At 41.1% G+C, this 16,410-nt stretch overlaps 1 protein-coding gene across 1 annotated transcript in view; it reads right to left on the bottom strand.

The window, feature by feature from the left end:
- LOC125900973 (ovarian cancer G-protein coupled receptor 1) overlaps nucleotides 1-15,876 on the bottom strand; it is a 38,023-nt gene extending 22,147 nt beyond the window's left edge. The window contains exon 1 of the mRNA XM_049596315.1: nucleotides 15,504-15,876. The gene's annotated coding sequence lies outside the window, so the exon portion shown is untranslated. The remainder of the gene's footprint in view (nucleotides 1-15,503) is intronic.
- Nucleotides 15,877-16,410: the final 534 nt, after the last annotated feature.

Below are 16,410 nucleotides of genomic sequence, written 5' to 3'. Positions count from 1 at the left end.
TTTCGACTGACATAGACTCTTCTAAGTTGACACAGCTAACATGCTAGCAAACAGCAATTTACACATCCAGGTGACAGACATTGTTCATCAGCCTGTAAAGATTTAAAGATGGAGTAGGCTGTTTTATTTTGGAATTATTGAGCAAAAATCCCCAAATAAACTTTAAGAATATTGTCATTTAAGTAGACTGAGATAAAACTAGACTTCTGATCTTGCTCTTGGCTCTATTTTCAGGCTTAAGAAAATCTAGTCTATGATCTATACAGATGCACTTGCACATCCCTTCAGATGTTGAAAGCTTGATACCATGGTGGAGAATCCTACAGAGGAAGTGGCTATTCCAGCATTGGCAACAACTGCCTACACTGCAAAGCAGCCCAAAAAAAAGAGGAAGGACTTATCAAAAAGAGAGTCTAAAAGAAAGTCTGCCAGTAAATAAAATAAAATGTGTCAATCTTGGCGAAGTATTTCAGAGATGGAGAAAAAATATTGCAAATAGCCTGCTGACCAGAGGTGCAGGCTCACAGCTGCGGCTTCATGTTCAGGTTTATGTAGTTAACCTTAGCTAGAGCCCCAGTGTGTCCTCCGCTTCACTCCCCGCCGCTAAGACCACCTTGGCTGAGGTTCCCCTGGCTAAACTTAAGCTGCTACAGCCACTGACAAAAGCTCCCGAGCTGCTGTCTGCTCTCCTCCAGGCAAAGCTGCCCAAGGCGGTGGGAAGTAAGGCGGAAAGAATGTGGGTTGGTACAATGTCGTAAGATTAAACAAATCAATGTACAGGGAACACTGGGTTAATGAAGTGTGTGCATACGCTCATCTGGAGTTAGGGGCTTAGGACAGAGAGGTGAGAAGGGTAAGTGCCGGAGGAGGGGATATATTTTCAAATTCTGCTTTTTTTTTTTTGTTTGGTTGTTTGTGTAGTTTTTTTTGGCTTTTCCACATTTCTGCCGACCAAGCTTTTCAGTCCCCAAAATGGAAGCCCGTCCTCAAATTTGTTTTCTCTTCTATCTTTGATAAGGTCTCCTCTAGCATTGCCAATAACCCTAAGCTGCGCACACAATCCTCAAATCTTACCAAAATTTCAGCCTAACCTTAAACCAAAACCCGAACATTTCCTCATGCCCAAGCCTCAGTTCTCACCCAGAAATAACCAGGAATTATGTTGAGGACAAACAACCGTGTCCTGACTATAAAGGATTCACTTACTGATACTCTCATACAAATATGAAAGAACACGAAAACAGGAGATGTGGTATAGCACAGGGCAGAGGAGGACACTTGCCGATCAGTGATCCACTGATAACAGAGCAAAGGTGAGTGTGATGGGCCAGAGAGACAGAAGAGACTCCTATGTAAGTTCTTTCACATGTTGTGATGTATAAGTTCACAGTTGAAAGATTTCTCAGCTCCACTACTTTATTATGTATTTTTTTTTACAAAAATAAAAAATCTGCAAAGGGTCTTAAATATGCATCTCATGGCTTCATGCATGATCATGCTAGTGATGATGCAAAGAAGACTTAGGCAAAGCGTACAGCTCCCAGACAAAAAGCAACTTTACCACCTAATACTGCTGGATAAAACTAGTTAAGTAATTTAGGGCAGTTCTATAAGAATAAAAGCTTTATTTCTAACATAACGCAATTTAGGTTTACTATAGAAACTTACAATAAAATACTTGTGCAAATATCATAAAGATTATTCAAAAAACTGAAGAGACCTCGTGCACAGCCGTGCCTCTCTTCCTGGGTGCCAGCCGGTGCGTGATAAATCACATGAATCAAAGAAATTGAAGTTCCAGTGCACACCAGAATACTCAGATGAAACTTATTTTATTTACAACTTAACATTACATTTTTAATGTAGGCTGTTAATAAACTAAGCGTCAACCTGAGAATCCTGGTGTAGGCTGGAACTCTAATGTTAAATCATACAGGCTATTGTTATGTGTTTAAAACACACTTTACAACACACTTTACAACGGATGAGCACAAGAGGCAAATTATCATAGAGTAAATTTCCCCAAATCCACTACAGAGCAGAACAAAGTAACTTACATGATCCAGACATGCTAATGTTGGCAACATATTTTAGAGTGGACAATCACACAGTTAAATCTATTCTGTGGGCTTTTGCACTTCTGTGTTTTTAGTTTTGGTAAAACAATATAAAATACATCACCCGTCAAATTCTGTGTACACTGAGTATCTCTCAGAGTATCGTACCTGGACACAGGCAGGGGGTATCAAAAGGTACAGATGACCCCAGCCCAAGGCCAAGGGACAGGCCCATGAAAGGTTGAGCCCTAAATGAGATCAAGTGCAGCAATTTACTTACTGCCTTATATACATATTCACATGATAAATAAATATATTGTTATCATTAAAACACATTTCAATGTGCCATCTGATATCTGAAATAGTACAGTCCATCTGATATATGTTAGGTGCGCGATGTGCACAGCCCCCACCCCCAATGGATGTGGATGAGGGGCCCACTACTGAAAATGTTGTCCTCATATCCATATTTCCTAGGTATGGGGTTTAACAAACACTGCTGAGAACCATAGTCATGGTAGCTGTTCCTCCCATGAGCCACAAGGGGCAGCAATGAGCCCATTCTAGCCACACCTGACAGACAAACTTGGACAAGCCACAGATGTATGGGATTTTGGATTTGTTGACTGATTTGAAAAATGTATGTTGGGTAAACCTCCCAAACTCCAATAAAGAACAGCAAAAACTTTTCTATGTGATGCATCTGTCATTAATTGTGTTAGTTCTAAGCTGCTACTCCTGTTAGTGATGCCTTGGCTGCTGCAGTTCCCAGGTCTGATGCACTGGCAAAGGCTTTGGTAAACAGAATGTGTGGATGGGTTTCGCTTTCACTGCATAACTATGTTTTACATGTTTTTCAGGCATTCTATCATATGTTATACACCTACTACAGTACATGTTGGACACCTGCAATGCACAGCTACAGCTTCTACCATACTGTAAGCCAAGCTGTGCAAGTACATATGACCGTATGTCCACAGAGTGATGTACACAGTCCCAGTGCAGAAGTCCAGTTCTACCAGCAAACAAATAGCAACTGAACATTGATAATTTTAAACTTAATCAATCCTCCAGACACCAGGATCAATAAATAAACAAATTACCATGTGATCGATACCTTGGCTTATTTCTCTAAGGCGGCTGGAATGCCATTGCTGCTCTGTGATCAGTGACCCTGACAGTTGTAACCATGTCAACAGCAGCAGGTTGTAAATCAGGCACCAATGAGGGTCCTGTCACTGCTTCAGGGAAGCTGCTGGTACCACAGCTGTTTCTCTAACTCACACTCCACTAGAATTATCTACCATCCAGAGTAATAAGTATCATCACCATTGTCGTCCATGACATTCCGTCCATGTTATCCTCAGCCCCATTTAATAATCATCTATTTGATGTTACAGTGTTAAACAGTATGATATTAGTGATAGACAAACACATCTGTTCTACATTGCAGGTTGTTCATGTTTCACTCTGCATCATAGCATCACTTTTCGTTACTTTCCTACACATTCATTCATTTTCCATTACCACTTACTCGGCTGGGGGTCGCAGGAGTTGAAGCCTATCCCAGCTGACCTTGGGCGAAGGCCGGGGTACATACTGGACAGGTCACCAGACTATCACAGGGCTGACACATAGAGACAGACAACCAGTCAAGCTCACATTCACACCTACAGGCAATTTAGAGTCACCAATTAACCTGCATGTCTTTGGACTGTGGGAGGAAGTCGGAGTACCCGGAGAAAACCCACGCTGACACAAGGAGAACATGCAAACTCGGCACAGAGGGGCACCCCTACGCCGGGGCTAAGGCCAGGAACCCTCTTGCTATGAGGTGACAATGCTAACCACTGCATTACTGTGCCTGCCCACTTTCCTATTCCCTGAGCTACTTGTAAACTTGAAAGCAAACCATTTGTGTTCGTTTGAATTTAAAAGACAGAGCTGATTATGGACAAAAAAACTGTCACCGTACACAGCACACAGCAGTAAACTGCTGCAATGTTAACTAACTTAAGCTAATGTTAGCATTCAGTTACTCAGTGTAGTTGATGTATTTCTGTTCATGTCAGCGTGGGCAATGTTTAGTATTAAAGCTAATGTCTTGTGTTAACTCTAAACTCCATCTTCAAGTGAGGCTGACAGCAAATTTTGACGTACACTGCATCCATTATCCTGTAACGTTAGCTAAAAACGTCATGTCCAGAGTCTTTCTCCAGTCATTGGTTTAGAAAGGTGTGGGCTTAAATGTTCATTGTTGACCTTGGAAATAATTTGCAATGTCCAGTTATTAAGTTTATCAGCACTTTAAGATAGCTACATCTCGGGGTGCCGGTGGCTTAGTGGTAGAGCAGGCACCCCATGTACAAGGCTGTTGCCACAGCGGCCTGGGTTCGACTCCAGCCTGTGGCCCTTTGCTGCATGTCACTCTCTCCCTCTCTCTCTCCACCCCCCTTCACACTTGTCTGTCCTATACATTAAAGGCTAAAAAAATATCTTTAAAAAAAGATAGCTACATCTTGTGGCTCTCTCAGGAAATGCCTCTAAAATGAGAGACAAATAAAACAAGTTTGAAAGCCTTAATTTAAAGATAATACTTAAAGATGGTAAGGTGATGTTCTCTGTGGCCCCTTGATCTATGAGACACATATAAATACCAGTGTCAGTAGTTGGGCGCCAGATGGGGATCTTGGCACGTCATGCACCTTGTTCACTCTCCTATGTTTCTGTTTATCTCCTACATCATGCTCCCCCAGAATAGTTGAACATGCTAAAGCTGATAGCATTAGCACAGCGTCTATTCATGTTCATATGTGTAAATGATGAGTAATTTTTAACTACAGCAGAAATGTGACTTAAAGAAGGATCATTGCTTAAACACCATTTTCTCTTTCATAACTTCATGATCCTTCATGACAAAACAAAGTGATTTTCCAAGGGATAAAATGTAACCAGTAAGAAAATAACTTCCTCCCACTTCTCCTCTTGGGAAATCATCTTCATTTTGTCCAGCAGGTTGTAAATCAGCTTTGGTATGTGCTGAGAAACGGATGTGATTCATCGTCTACACATCTAGAAAGCAGGGTGACATGCATCTTACTATACTGTTCATCAACCTGTGTCATATCAATCAAGTAATATGTTCAGTTCAAGTGTAACATGGGCTATAAATACTGTGCTGCTCTGTCCCACTGCATCGCCACAGTTCCCGTCAACATCAGCAAGTTTCATAATCACGCTCTTAAAGATTTGAGCCACAGATGTCTACATTTTCCCCAAAACAATTTACTTTCCAAAATAAACACCATCTCAGCCCATCCCAGCCTCAGAGCGCTGACAGCTACTTTACCACAGTGCAACTGTAAGATCTGGATCAGACAGGTACAATCAGATTTACTTCCAACTATGTCATGAAAAGTAATGTTTCTCATGACTTACTGTAACGGTAAATCAACTGAAATTGTGTTTTTCATCTGTAGCACACAGAGATCAGACCTTGAAGATGACATAAAATATGACTTCATGTGCAATACATTGTCATCTTACTCCATACCCTGCAGTCCTCTTTGATAAGTGTGTTCACTCAGCAGTGTTCGGCCATCGCAGCCAGATGAGATGACTGCCTCTGAGGCTGGTGAAACAGTCACTCTAAATCAGATTAATGTGTTACTCAGTTTGCCTCTTTGATACAGACAAGGTTGTACAAAGTCATTGTCTGTTGTTTTGTGGCATTTGGTAAGAGCAGATTTTGTGACATGAGCTACTGACAGACTGACTAGAGTGGAATTCAGCATGAAAAATGGCTGTTGGTGTTATCAGTTTTTTGGGCTGAATTCCATACTGTTGGCTTCTACTGATATGTTTTAAAGCTAATACAGACATCTTCTAATGTTAGGACTTCTCATTTAAAGCTAATGCCAGTGGGCCCTATGCTTAAGTTTAATACATTTGCATGCAACAAAAAAATAGGATGTGTATTATTTCCTTCCTTAATATCACAGCTGCAACAGTTAACACTTCTAAAAGAGCGTTAGACCATGTATGACGCATTTAAATCTTACTGTCAAAGTGTGATCACTTTTAAAGATACTAGCAAAACTAAGGGTCCTTGCACACCAAGTCTGTAGGTTTTTTTGCTGAAACTATTGCATGTTCAAAAATAAATACAACATCATGTTGCGTCAATCACAATTACACACTGACTTTGAAACTTTTATACATCCTTTAAGTTTATGGCAAAAGGTTTGATTATTGACGTTTTTTCCCCCATCCATCAAGAGCCTTTAAAAATTTGGAAAATTTGGTGTAACCTGTGGGACACATACATTCATAACAAGAGAGAGGAATGAGGCTCACAGTATCATTTTATAACTCAGAACGCCTACTTTCAACAGATTAGATAGTAATATTAAGGTGGGTGATGATGAGGAGAAAGAGGACCACACACAGAAAGAGAAAGCGACAGTGTGGAGACAGTGAGGGAGAAGAGGTCGGCCCCTTCATGGAGCCGTGGTGCTAAATGCAAGATGCAGGCAAAGAGTGGTGACAGCCAGGGGGGTACCTCCAGTGGAGAAAAGCACAAGAGCAAATGTGTCTTTACGTTTTGTCTTTTCACAAATAAGACAATAAAATGCTGCGGACTCTTTGTGCAAGGTTTCTGTGCGTCGATTTTTAATGAATGATGGATTTTAAAAAATGCATATAAAAAATATGGACTTGGTGTGCAAAGGCGTAAGAGTTTTGCCATGCTGGCAACTCTGAAGCTGTTCTTAGGCGCAAGGGGGCTTCAAACTAACAGAATCGACTAGCCTACATTTTTGGACTGCATTTATATAGAACTTTTATACATGCTCACAATGACAGCACCAACATGTTGATGTCAGCAGGTAGTGTTTACCACCTTAGTTAGCATGTTAGCTTACTAACATTTGCTAATTAGAAAACACATACTCCCCAACCTCAGCTAATGGCAGTATCATTAGCTCTGTCGGTATTTTGTCATAAAGTAGCCTACTGGACAAATTAAAATTTTGATCTGTTCATGGCGTAGAATGACAAGTCACAATTTATCCAGCGGGAACTGTCAGTCCCACAGCAGCCTTGCTCAAGGTGATACGCTATGGGCAAATCAAGCAATAAGGCAATACAATATGCAGTGCAACATGGCTTTATTATGTGTCCATCATAGAGCATAGAAAACTACATACATTATTCATATACTTCTTCTGCTTCTCACTATCTCCAAATACAGAAAGTGAATAAAAATATACTTTATAAAATGATCATGCCTAGACTGTTAAAAGCAGCAGTAAATGTGATTGGGTGTACACATGCCTCTGTATCCTCGCATTCCAAACAGTCTTATCTGTGGTATTCTCCTAATGAGGATGAAAGCCTATGCAGCTGAGTTTAAATAAGATATGAGCTTTACACAAGCCAACTTCAGTTCATAATAGTCTAGTATCCTGAGTGACAGAGAAGCAACAAGATACTTCAGGTATAATAGAGCTACATTTGGATCTACTGCTGGTTCCTTGCTTGACCCCAAACTCCTGCTACCAGTAGACACACAGAATATTAACTAAGGTACTCTCCAGAGATTAGCCAGAGACCTGATTGCTTGCTCCCTCTCACCCAGAGACTCTGAACACTTATCGGATAGGAGGAAAATGAAAGAGGCAGAAAGGACGAGGAGAAAAAACTTAAAAATAATTTGCAAACCATTCTTAATCCTATTGTGTCCTAGAACTTCATCGAGGCCCATTGCAGAATTACCCAAAAGTTTTTATCCAGGGTACCATATGGGAGTTACGTTGCTATTCAACAGTGATGGATTGGCACTATTACCTGTTAGCATTGCAATAATGAGCTAAATATAACATCCAAACACTCATTTCATCGAATCATGTGATGGTACTGAAAGCGTTACCTTTGTTGTGAAATAAGAAGTCACAAAGAAGCCCTGAACCCTGCTAGCTGGATCCTGAAGCCCCATTGCTGGGGCATTGCACCTTTCTTTGGCCCTGGTGGAGGGAAACCCAGGAAGTTTCATGGTCCCTATTTGCACCTTAAATACCCATCAAGGGTCCATCTAGGGACCCTGGAACCCCCTTGATGATGGAACTGTGTTGTTAGGAGTCCTTCTAGGGAGCCTGAAACACTCTTGAGAACCCCTGAGACCTTCACTGGGGTCCAAAGGTCTCCAATGGTCATGATGAAGGTCTCAGGGACCTTCAAGGGATTTCTGGTATTCTTCTAGGGAGCCTTGGGAGGATCCTAGGAGGCATTTAGCAGGACCCAGAACTCCTTTTGGTTGAGAGACACTATGGTCCTAGTGGAGGTTAGGGTCAGTGGTCTTAAAGGGATAACTAGAAGGACCCTGTCCTTTCCTGTAAACCCCCTGAGGACCCTGGGGATGAGCCACTTTGACCGTGGTATAGGTCGAACAGGTCCTCAAGACTATTCCCAGTCCTTAGAGGGTCCCTTGAAGACCCAGTTCCTTTGTCAAGGTTCATTCTATAAACCCTGGAACCCCCTTGAGCATCTTGCTGTGGTCCGAGGGTGACTCAAGGAGTTTTTGCAGAGGGACCCTAAAACCCTAAAACCTTTGCTAGAGCCACAAGGTAGTTCAAAAGCTACTGGAGGAAGTTTGAAGAGTCTTCAACCCATATGGAAAAGATATAGATAAATCTTATAAAGTTTGTATCTCTTTTGTCTGAAACTTGTATGTTATGCATTCGACAGTGAAACCAGATATAAGATCCTTATTAAATTTGTACAAAATGAAACTTATCGTATGATTTGGGTACTTATAAGAACATTATATGACAGTAATTCCACATACAATATCCTTAGTAGAAAAATGTAATATCAAACTTATATGAGGTGGACAATAATCAGTGAAACTAAGCTCTTGTAAGTATTATAGAAAACACTTACAAGATTTACTTGTGGTGCCACAAACATGAAACAACATAATCTGATAATAAAATTGACGGGAAAGGCATATGAGTTGACTGAAAGCAGGTTTTCAACATGTAATGATAAAGGACTGTTAAAATGTTGCTAAGTTTAGCATTTTTGCAAAACCAGGGATCATATTCTTATCTCTAAACGAATTAATTTTCCTAAAATTATTACATGGGTAATATTGTTTAACATTTTAGGAGCAATTATATCCAATAAGTTAGGAAAAATGATTAAATCAACACAGCAAATATTCCCTGTCGAATGTATTCAATGTAACGCAGAGATTGAAAAAGACTATTCATCCCATTCTTGTAGAAATAGATATATATATATATATATATATATATATATATATATATATATATCCACTGTAGATGCAACTCTTAAGAGGTGGCAGGGACCCAACCCTCCAGCATTGGCATCACAATCAATGCCAAGATCACAGAGCTCCGTGCCAAAAGTAAAGCATCCCCTTAAATTGAGCTTTGTTGCTGTTTGTTGTTTGTTGTGTAATTTCAGTACTCAGATTGTTGAAAACAAACACACACTGTTCCATGTGAAATGATTATTGTTCAGCAGTGGTAAATATTAGTCAATGTAAGTGACTATGCCTAATTTGTTTTGCGAATAAAGTTCGTTGAATTAAAAATTTGCCTAACAGCCATTTTTTCTGTTTTACAGGTATTGAAAGACAACATTCATAGACTGCATTTATGTAATTTGAATGGTAGAAAGTAGTTGTTCTGGGAGCTGACCAAGCAGTTAGTGCATTGCTAGTTTGTTACACATTTGATCCAGTTGCAGTAGTAAAGGGACAAATTAAGTCTTGTCACTTTCATATGTGAGTCATGTGTTTCTTATGACAGAAACTTATATGAAACTGACTGTATAGATTCGTACATATAAAGTATGTATTTTTTATAATCTTATTTCAAATTTCATAGGCTGACATTTAAGAATTCTTATAGAAAAAAACATAAAGGAAACATAGTTTATCATGACATTATATCCCTTAACATACAAAAAAACTATATGCAATGGTACATATTCATACATGTTTTTATAGCCTACTGGTTTTTATTAAATGACATATAACCAGCTTGGTGGCCTAGTGGTAGAGTGTCCGCCCTGAGACTGGGAGGTCGTGGGCTCGATCCCCGGCCGGGTCATGCCAAAGACTATAAAAATGGGACTCATTGCCTCCCCACTTGGCACTCAGCATCAGGGGCTGGAACTGGGGGTTAGATCACCACATGATTCAAATGTGGAGAACAAATTTCACACACTCAGGTGTGTGACAATCAGTGGAACTTTACCTTTACCTTTAATGAGCTTATATAAAGCATATAAATAAAGCATCATTCCCCTGCAAAATATATTTACATACTTTACATACAGAAAACATATATATAATGGTATTTGTTCATATATGTAAAGCATATGTCTTTAAAACAGACATATAGGAAAAACTCCAAAAATTATATGTAACATGTATGGAAAACATACTTTGACTTGTACTTTCCTTATATACCGCATACATAGATTTCACATGATTCTTATGTAATTCTTTTTATTTTCTTGTATGAAAAAAATGCAAAAGTGGCCACTTTCAAGAGTAAATCATATAAGCCTTATATGATGCACAATACATAAAACATACACTGAAGATGATGGAACTTCTTATAAGTTTTTTCTATTTCTTTTCCATATGGGAAGGTTAGGCAGGCTGTACTCTAGGTAGTCTCATACCCTTTCCACCAACATAGAACCAGTTCTGTTCCAGTTCCCACACTTAATTTTGAACAATTCAGAGCATTTCAAGTTGGAATAACAAAAATAGCAGGCCTCTGCTTAACCAAAGTTTAATAGTGTGTAAAGGATGGCGAGGGCAACAAGGGAGAAGTCAAGTGAGAAATGGAGAAAAAAGAGTTTGCAGTGGTCTCATTGATAGTTGGTTTGTGTTTGTCCGTTGCACATGCCCTCTGTTGGTAATACATCCTTGATTAAATTGGTTCCATGCTAAACTGGTTCACTAAAAAGCACCAAGGTTCTGAGAATCCTAAATGGAACCTGTTCAGAACCAGAGATATTTTGGTGGAAAAGGGGTGTCAGAGCTTGAGATAATCCTAGGAAGCCTTAACAAGATTCAGGGCGTTCTTGTTGGCCTGGTGTAGGGCCACTGTGGTCCTGGTGGAGGTGTCAGGGGTCCCCAAGGAGTTCCAAGTCATTAGAAGGACCCTTGATGACTCACTTTTATCATCAAGGGTCCTTCTAGAGACCCTAAAACCCCCTTGAGGACACCGGTAGACCTCTACCTTGGCCACTAGACTCCCTAGTGGTCCCCAAGCATAGTCAAAAAGGCCTCTTGGACTCCTCTTGAGGCCCCTGGCAGTCCCTGGTCTCCACATTTAGCACTCCCGCCTTAGCTCGATTCTGTATGTAAAGCCTGACGTTACAAATAGGCTTTGGCTTTTTCTGCCTTTCTGCTAATGTCTGCAGAGAGCTGAGATGGCCTTTTCGTGGATGAATGAGGTTAGTGTACACAAAGGGCCCCTGCAGTTGGTCCCTCTGGTGCCCAGTGTCTGGGCCTGGACCCAAGGGCAGACTGTAAGGAGATTTAAAAAGGGTGCCTGAATTGAGAATGAAGAGCATACGTCAAAAGTAATTACACTGTGATCAACAGTTATTTATGTGGTTGGAGGTGAGCTGCTGCGGAGTTGTGCTCTAACTGGTGATTGGAAAAACCTCATTATGAAGAAAAATCAATTACACTTACAGTTTATGTTTAAGTGTGTTGCTGGTTACAACTCGATTACTTTCTGTTTTATGTTATCTGGCTATAGTTTGATTTTTTTTAATTAGTATGTGAAGTCTCGTATTCATTCTCTGCTGTGACTCATCCTGTTTATGTAAACAGTGAGAGCTAAAGCTTTGCAGTGCATAGTAGCACTCTGGCAATAGTGCTCCTCCTCCATTCATGTCAGTACGGCTTACTAGAACTGAGTCAGTCAGTGAAAGATATCCTGACAAGAATGTGTCCATATGTGATGGATGATGAGTCTAAATACGGGCCAATTTAGCAGAACTGCTGGGCTGAGCCTCTGTTTTTGTGGGCAGAGAGTCAAGGTTTAGTTATGGGAAAATTAGAGTGAATCCCAAATTAATCAGGAAGTAGAAAGTCTTCATTGAATATAGCCCAACTTTTTCAAGTCCCTGTGATGCATGGTAGACTGCAGAACAACCTGTAAGCTAGTAAAGAGCTTCCTGGAGCTTATTAATAAATGCAATCTGACCACTTCAAACTCGTTCACACCTACAGACCTTAATTTGAAATTCCAGTTGAGCTGTTAAAGCCCCCCTTCAGTGTATTGGCATTTTTACGATATTTCATATTTTACTGAGTCATGTCCTGACACTATTGTTTAACTACACTGTTCGCCAAATATTTTTTGACAAATAACCTGATTTTGTGCTCAAGGTTAAAAGTAGAGGGTTGTTCCTAAAACAGGAAGATGGCGTATGACTATAGTAGAATCTAAAAGTCATACATCATTCTTTAAGCTTGTGCAAATGCTCCGTTATAAATACCATAAACATCACAGTAAACTCATCGACTTATCTTGTATCTTACCATAAATTGTAGCATTACAGCCTTAGTTATATCTCTGTGTAGTTGCTCTCCACCTTAGCTTGTTGTTTATTTTAATAAAGGCATTTGACAAATCCCACTAGTAGAGATAACACAACACAGCGACTGTCTCTCCCACTTGCTCTCTTCTCTCTTGGCCACAGCGCACTGCAGGAAGGATAGACGTGTTGCCAAGGTCCACCGTCTGAGATGCAGTTTTTGGACATGTTGAAAGTTGGCACCGTCCACCAGCATTGGCCTCTAACAGGTCCGGACACTGGGAAGTGCACAAAGTTAAGTCAAAAAGTCCAGTTAGAAAAAATAAAATGTATCACAGTGCTGCCTGGGGCGTTGGTGGTGCTGAGCTGAGGCGAGAGCAGCCATTGTTGGTGGATGGTGCGCCTCCAAATGCCTATAAGGAAAAAGCGGACCTCAGGAACATATCTATCCTTTCTCTGGTGCACTGTAGCCAGTGTGCAGCCATGTGGCTCCCCGATCCCTCATCACTACACAACTGACAGGTGCAGCAGGAGGAGATGTAAAGAAGAGAACGTGAGAGAGAGAGTTGGTGCGTTGTGCTAGCTGGTGTCTCATTTGTGCTCTGATAAATGAAAACGGTCTCACTCCGTAGTCATCGAAATCCAGCGCGTGGGCAGTGACTTGCAGCGTCAGAAACGGAAGCAAAAAAGGTGTCCTTTAACGCAGCCAGTTGCCCTTATAGTTTAAAGGTGCCTGGTGGCGTCAGGAAGAAACGCAGTGGGACAAGGACGAAAGTTAAGGTGGCAGAATCCGAGTAGGGCGTGTGGTGGAGCTGGTGGATGAGTCCAACAAACCAGGACTGTTTGCATCCTGTAAGATTCTAAAGCCAGGCCCTGTTCTTTTTTCCTAAACCTAACCACTTTCTTTGTTGCCCAAACCCAACCATGTGTGTTTGTTGTTGAAGGAAAAAAAAAAAAAGTCCATTTGCGGTGTTGTGCAGACGTAGTGCATTTATTTTGAATGAGACTGTTTGTAAAGGTTACATTTCCTGTGAAAACATAAGTGTATCTAAAAGAGTAGAACTTGACACGGTGTCCCAGAACCTCAACAACCACGGTACCTTCCACGTCGCATGTGGACGTGACACACCAAGCTGACAGTTAGCCAAAGTCAAAGTTGGGTTGTTGTTGAGCATCTGCCATCCTCATCAGTGCGGTGTGTCCTGTACCTTTGGCCCTTGTCGGTGCTAGTTGGCTTTTTTTTCCGCCAATTCCGCATATTGAATAGGTGCTGGTTTGTGTTATTGTTCACTAGTGCATGGTAAACATGCTCTGTTATTTCAACATTGGATTGTGTTGTTGATGTGCTAACTGGCTATGAGCGTCAGAACAGTACTCCGGTTTCCCTTTTTTAATGACATTACAGACCACCTGCTGGTCTGGAGGGGTAAGTCCTCTCCAGACCCTCTTCCAGCCCTGCGATAGTCTGGCGACCTGTCCAGGGTGTACCCTGCCTCTCGCCCGATGTCAGCTGGGATAGGCTCCAGCCCCCCCCTACCACCCCCCCACTTGAGAAGGAAAGGGGAAGTCTGTGTGTGAGATTGAAATGCATCTTTGCACCCATCGTATTTCCGACAGAGCTTCGGTCTCATTTGGTTTGGTTCAAAGATATGAGCGCAGAGAGTAAAAGAGTAAAATCTCATTCATCTCTGCTGTTTGGTGTGATGGCAAAATCTCAGCAGTGAAGATCTCAAAACTAAAGCCTATCAAACGACTGGACACCAAGTGAGGATATAAGCTTGTTCTGTATTTTGGTTGAAGTCACTCTTTTAAAATGGTCCAGTAATCCATTCATTTAAAGGTAGGGTCTGGAGGATTATCCAGTTGCTGTTTGTAAACACACATTCAAATTTGGCCCCTCCTATCAGGCTCAACTCTCCCAGGTGTAAGGAAGAAGGCTTCACAGAAGAGGTTCAGGCAAGGCTCACGCTGGCGCATGCTCGGACACGGCACCTGCGCTCTCTCATTGGCTGGGGAAATCTCTGCCCAGAAGGGCAGGAGCTCTGCAAACAGAGTCACCACCACACATGAGTAGAAGCCCATAGGTGATGATTAAGCAGGATTTCATTTGTATATGTCTATATTTTTTGTTTGAAAATCCTCCAGATCCTACCTTTAATCAGTCACTCAGTTACTGTTCTTGTCTCCAATCAACCAGTCATACATTAGCCAGTCAACCTGTGAGTCATTACACTGAAACCCAGAGGGAACTTTACCCTATTATATTTTCATTTTCATATTTCGTATCTGTATAGCTGAATACTACAGGGAAAGGAATGGACCACAACATATTAATATGAGGTACATGCTCCAACACTCCTTTACCAGTCACTGATCCACACATGGTTGCCTTGCTCTATGAATATTACATAAAGCTCTACAGTCAGCTTGTGAAAATAAGAATTGCCATATGAAATCTGCAGTAGCTGCAGCTTTTCCTCCCTCAGCTTCACACAGTACATTAAGTCTAGTCAGAGTGATGGAAAATGTTCCTGACTCCAACAGTGTTTGTCTCCACACCAGCAGCCCACTGACTGACACCCCTTGATAGTTCAGATAAATAATTAATAACTCTGGACTAAAGAGCCCGTACAGGCATTCTGACTACATTTCACTCTTCACACTGAACGCTCCATAATGATCAGCATTCAACAGGAACCCGCTGTCACTTCAGCTGCCAACACCAAATATCTGATAGAGCTGGTAAACAAACTCTGTAGTTAGTCCGCAGACACACATCAGCGCTACTGTTCAGTAGCCTATTCGGTATTTAAAACATACAGAGATGAAATAAAGACGCTTATTTCTTACCGTATCTCTCCGGTCTGAAGGTCTGCATCAAACTGACCGCCAGCTCTGCCTCTCTGTCGCTTACACACAGGCGCGCGTGCTCTCTCTTCCTGAAACACACACACTCTGCCTACACACACTCAGTAAATGCCAAATATGTGTCAAGATGAAAACCACGTTTAAACCACGTGCTGTTTAAAATAAATCCAGCCTACTCTACTCTGTATATGCCTATATGTCTATTACCATCTCATAGACAGACCTAAACGGAATCTGCGGACTTTTTTTTTTTTTTTTAGTTTTCAGCAGCAGTGATCCAAATAAAATATCTGTCAGTTTCTTTTCTTTTTTTCATATGATTTGATAGACAACATGCAAAAGAAATATCAGTGGAGGTGTCGTCAGAATTCTGATTCCCCGCAGACTCCGCGTGGGCCTGTTATATATGACTAACAACTGCCCTCCTACATGGATGTAATAATGTGGAGGAGCCTATGACGGGCGACAAATTAAAGGAAAACCAACAGAATGTGTTAGTGAGGTGTCGCTGGGCCACCGTGTGCTGCCAAAGCAGCTTCAATGTACAAAATCTCACAAATAAATAAATAAATAAATAAATAAATAAATCTAAGCATGAGCCCAAAGCAAATTCCCACCATAGAAAATTCTGTCTACAAGTTTTTTTGTTTAATTCATTTGGATTGTTAAAGGGTACCTCCGGTATTTTTCAACCTGGCCCCTATTTCCCATGTTTGTGTGTCCAAATAATAAATGGGATAAACACTTTTTGAAATTGGACCAGTACTGAGCAACTGGCAGCAGCGAAACAGGCTGCAATGTATTCTCTAAGGGCAATTGTGCACCATCAATTTACATCCACTAAAAGTGCAACATTATGGAAAAGATCTCTACAGAGACAGACATCTTT

This window comes from Epinephelus fuscoguttatus, linkage group LG14 (genome assembly GCF_011397635.1).
Source record: "Epinephelus fuscoguttatus linkage group LG14, E.fuscoguttatus.final_Chr_v1".
In the NCBI taxonomy this organism is placed as follows: Eukaryota; Metazoa; Chordata; class Actinopteri; order Perciformes; family Serranidae; genus Epinephelus; species Epinephelus fuscoguttatus.
This window is presented reverse-complemented; position numbering and strand designations above follow the sequence as displayed.